We start from the raw sequence: 4822 nt of genomic DNA on the forward strand, positions 1-4822 counted from the left end.
ATAAGAGTGTGTGTGTGTGTGTGTGTGTGTGTGTGTGTGCGCGCACGCGCGCGCGCACACACACTTGAGTCCTCGAGGTATAGTGCTTACGAGTTGGGCTGCTAACTGTAGAGTCAGCAGTTCAAAATCACCAGCCACTCCTTAGGAGAAATTTGAGAAGCTGTTCCTTACAAAGAATAGCTAGTCTAGTCTAGTCTCAGAAATCCACAGGGGCAGTTCTACCTTGCTCTATAGGGTTGCTGTGGGTCAGAATATAGCTATAGAAGTTCCCTGAGTGTCTAGCTGAGAGGACAGAGGCAGGAATCTGAACCAAGTCTAGTCCCTTAATGGCCTGCCCTCGGGGAGCACAGGGCCCAGCCAGTGGGAAGAGCCCGGGACTGGCTGAGGGGACACAGTATCTGGGGACCCAGTGACTTCTGGCCTTGGAGCTTGGCCAGAAGGTGCCCCCAGGGGCCAAGGGCTCTTGTCTCTATGGCTTCCTGGAAGGCCTGGGTTCCATGGTCAGCAGGAGGTCCATGGCGATGCCTGCCACCTGCTCCTCTTCCTCTTTTGGGTCCTTACTCAGCAGGACCCCGTGTACTGCCTGCTTGGGCCTCAAGTGGTACTTCCGCTGTCCAGGAAACAGCTGTGGTGCGCAGAGAGCTTGACCCCTCCAGGGCCACTGCTGGGCGCCGGACGGAGGAGGTGATTCCAGTCTCAAAGCAGGGTGTGCTTGCCTGGTGCAGGAGGCGCCACGGGAGCTGGCAAGGGGATAAGAGACAATCCTCTGGGTGTCCCTGCCCCATGTCCAGGCTCCCCACCCTGAACAGCTGCTGTAAAGGAGGGTGCAATTGATCTCCCTACGGACCTTCCCGGAGTCACACAGGTAGGCTGGCGCTTCGGAGGCCAGCTTCTGGCTCTGGACCGCCCTCCTCTCCCCAGCCTTGGGATCTCATCTGTCCCTGCAGGGGTTTTCTGGTTTGTCTACTTCGTGGGTGCCTATCACCAAGAGCCAGGCATGCAGGGGGGCAGTGGCTTTGGGGTTCAGACTCAACACCCCTCTCTTCCTAGCTCTGTGTGGCCCTGGGCACATTCCAAGGCCTGGTCTCAGCTTCGCTCTGTTGTGGGGCTGGCAGTACCTGCCTCATGCACTGATGTATAGACAGCAGTGGGCTCCACCTCGTTACTCTGTGTCCCATGCTGGGGCCACAGCAGAAGGCAAGTCAGACCTGACCCCCCCTCCCGGTCCCCCGCCCAGCTGTCTCAGAGGGATGAAGCCTCATCCTTGGAGAATTCCCTGCCTCCAGCCTATTGACAGTGAGCTGATTCTGACTCATGGTGGCCCACGTGTGTCAGACTAGAACGCCTGCCCAGGCTTTTCCGGGCTACAGTCTTTTCCGAAATAGATCACCGGCCCTCGCTCTCATGACGCCCCTGGGTGGGTTTGAACAGCCAACCTTCGGGTGAGTAGTCTAGAGCCCACTACTTACATCACTGAGGGACCATTTCTTTTTCTTCAGGCCCCACCCAGTAAAAGACCCATGTGTGGCCACCTGCCCTTGACACCCACTGCCTCCTGGGAATCCCAGAGCATCTCAGGAGCCTGCTCAACCCTCCTGCGTGGTGCGGGTGGGGGTGGGGGAACCTCAAGACTGAACAGAAGAGAATGAGGAAGGCCTCCTTGGAGGGAGAATTGCCAGGCAAGTGCGTAGCGGCAGGGAGATGGCAGGCGTGAGAGAGCAACGAAGTGAGCTGCAGGATCAGCTTCTCCCTGAGTGAGCCGGACGAGGCAAGGCCTGCCCCTCTGTCTGCAGCCTATAGGGTGCTAGACACTGGAGTCCCTGCTGCTCTCCCTCCCTCAGGCCCAGCCTTCAAGCCCCAGCTGGAGTGGGGTCTTCTCAGGCAGGTGCGTGTAGGGGGAGGGGGCTCCTGTAGTAACCCAAAGCTAGGGTCAGAACCATCCTTTGCCCTCCTCTCCTTTCTGGGCAGAGCTGTCCTGACTTCTTAACCAGGTGGCGAGGCCCAGATGAAGAATGGCTGGGAGCAGCTGGCTACACCAGAACTCCTGGCTCTGCCGCCCTGGCCCCAAGCGGGCGTGTATTGCAGACATGATGGCTGGTCTGGCCATGGGTCAGCTGACTTCCCGGCTAGGTTTGACATCCCCGGCTGGCCAGGTGCCCTATGGATGTGAGCCCAGGGCGCCCCCAAACTTGCGTGGGCCTCAGTCCAGCCATGTGGTGCCAGTGCCCAGGACCACGGGGCCTGCATTTGTCTGGCCCTGGCCCAAGCTGGGGAGGAGGGTGGCCGGCAGGCAGGCCTATGGTTTTAATGATGCCAGGGCCTCTTGGGACCTCAGCAGGCTGCCTAGAGGACCACCCCTACCTGCCACAACCACAGGGTGACCCCTCTAAACCCCCAAGACGGCAGAGCCTGATGCTGTTAGCCCCCTACCTAGGCTTGCCCTATGAAGCTAAGCTCCCCTACATTAGCTCCTTTAGCCTCAGCAGAGGAAGCTGGTGGGGGGTCCAGCTGGTGGGGGGTTCTACAGGTGCCCTTCAACCCTTACAGGTCTGGGTTCCAGCAAGGCCCTGCCCCAGGTGGGTGGTGCTCAGGCCGGTGATGTGGTTTTGGAGACCGACAGCCTTGAGCGCTCAAGTTCAAGGGTAGCTCTACTCTTCAGCTGAGCATCTGTGCCGTAGGCACAATGCCCACCTCCATTGCAGATACCCATAGTGATAGAGGCAGGTCCATAGCAACAGGGACAAGATGGGGTCTCCCCCAGAAAAGTGGCCGCTGCTTTTTGTTTTTATTTTCTACCTTGATAAACATGGTCCCTGGTTTGTAGTTTGCGATCTGCTTTTTAAAAAAAATCTTTTTATTGAGGACTCCTACAGCTCTTATCACAATCGAGCCAGCCAGCCACTGTGTCAAGCACATTTGTCCGATGTTGCCATCGTCATTTTCAAAATATTTTCTCTCTACTTGAGCCCTTAGTGTCAGCTCCTCATGCACCCTGCTTTTTACCCTTCCCCTGATTCCTTTGGTGGGGTGGCTCTGAGCTGTCCCTTACCTCTGCCATCCACCCTTGTGTCCACCACACAGAGGGGGGGTGAGGGATGGCCACAGGGCTCAACCTGCTCTGGGCTTCTGCACGGCACCGCCACCTCATGAGTGCTGGTCTGAGGAAGGAGCCGAGTTAGGGGCTGTGGCCAGGCCAGGGAAGGGAGAGACCCCTGAGAGTGGGCCTGGCTGCAGCTGCTGCCCTCTGACCCCAATGACTCCCCTGGAGCCATCATTTGGGGGCCTTGGCACCCAGGGCTGCAGTGGTGAGCCTCTCACTTCCTGGGAGGGGTCCAGTGGCAAAGAAGCTTTGGGGGGCATCTCACAGTCCCCCCATGGGGGCGTCTACTCCTCATTGCGAACTCCTGCAGGGGTCTGGCCGGGTCAAGGGTCAAGGGTGGGGGCCTGGAATTGCTCCTGGGGCAGTCCATTTTTCTTCTCGGAAAACCTATCTTCGCAAAGAGGCCACAGAACAATCAGACTCTTTTCCGGGCCGCTGCCGTCCCCAGAAGTCAGCCCATCTCCTGGCGGGGGCTCCAGGGGGCCGGGAAAGCGACATTTGTAAAATGTCTGTGGGAGGGGAAGAAAGGCGCTTTGTGTGGGGCCGGACCCTGGCCATTGGTCAGCAGCGAGGCCCCTGGCCGCTCCCAGGATGCTTCCTCCCCCAGCGAGGGCCAGCCCCAGTGGTCCCTGCAACCCTCATGCCCCCTGAACCAGCAGCAGCCAGGGCCTCGGCTGCCCAGCCGCTGAGGGCACCAGAGAGGGCTGGGCGGGCGGGCGGGGGCCCCCTGTCCCCTCCCCGGGCCCAGCATGTTTCTGTACTGGAAGAAGCGGGGTGCCTACGAGCTGGAGGCCCTGCCCGCCGCCCTGGGCGAGCTGGAGCCGGGCTCTGCGGAGCGCTTCTCCTGGAGCTCCAGCCTGGACATCATGGAGGACCTCAGGGGTAGGTGGGCCCTCCCCTCGTCCTGGGACGGGGCTTCAGGAGGCTCCTAGGCTGTCCACCAGGCACCCACCCCTGTCAGTGTAGACCCTCAGCGGTGTGGGGACCGGAACCTCTCTGGGAGCCAACCAACAAGCAGGAGAGGCTGACTGGGGACCCCGAGGACAGTGAGAGCCCTGGGGCAGCAGGGGCAGCTTGGCACAGACAATTGGAAACGGGCAGTGGTAGTGGGTGCCAGGTTGGAGGAGCTGTAGGAGGGAGGTTGCAGACAGAGCTCTGTCTCTGCACCCCCTGTCCCTCTGTCCCTCTTCACACAAGCCCTCCCAGCCCTCTCGGCTTCGCCTGGGGGCTCTGGGTGGGGTGAGGAGCCCTTCTGGAATGTTCCCATGTCCCAGGCCCCAGGATGAGGTAGAGTTCTCCTGTCGACCCCATTTTCTAGATGAGCAGACCCAGCCAGTGGGATTAAGCCCCTGCAGCAGCCGTTCTCAACCTGTGGGTCTCGACCCTTTTGGGAGTCAAACGACCCTTTCACAGGGGTCACCCAGTTCATCACAGTAGCAAAACGCCAGTGAGGAAGTAGCAACGAAAATAATGTCACCTCCACATGAAAGGGTGGCGTTAGGAAGGGCCTGGAGGGACAGGACAAGGTGCTGGTGGACTCTGCTCACAGTTGTGTGTCTAACAGAGCCCCCGGCCCCTGGGTGCGAGATGCCAGGAAAAATGGGAATCAGGATGTGGAATCAGAGGCCTCCCTGCGTCCCCCACATGAAATACCGCGGAGCACACACGCCCCTGTTGCTGTGAGTGGGTTCGGACTCACAGCCGACTCCTGTGCCACAGGGT

The 4822-nt window shown here is 59.8% G+C and overlaps 1 protein-coding gene across 1 annotated transcript in view; it reads left to right on the top strand.

The window, feature by feature from the left end:
• The first annotated feature begins 822 nt into the window (after positions 1–822).
• PLEKHG5 (pleckstrin homology and RhoGEF domain containing G5) overlaps positions 823–4822 on the top strand; it is a 43447-nt gene continuing 39447 nt past the window's right edge. Inside the window, exon 1 of the mRNA XM_045299010.1 lies at positions 823–865. The gene's annotated coding sequence lies outside the window, so the exon portion shown is untranslated. The remainder of the gene's footprint in view (positions 866–4822) is intronic.

This window comes from Echinops telfairi, unplaced genomic scaffold, assembly GCF_000313985.2.
Source record: "Echinops telfairi isolate 266 unplaced genomic scaffold, ASM31398v2 ScPeMD7_7457;HRSCAF=8495, whole genome shotgun sequence".
NCBI classification, from domain to species: Eukaryota; Metazoa; Chordata; class Mammalia; order Afrosoricida; family Tenrecidae; genus Echinops; species Echinops telfairi.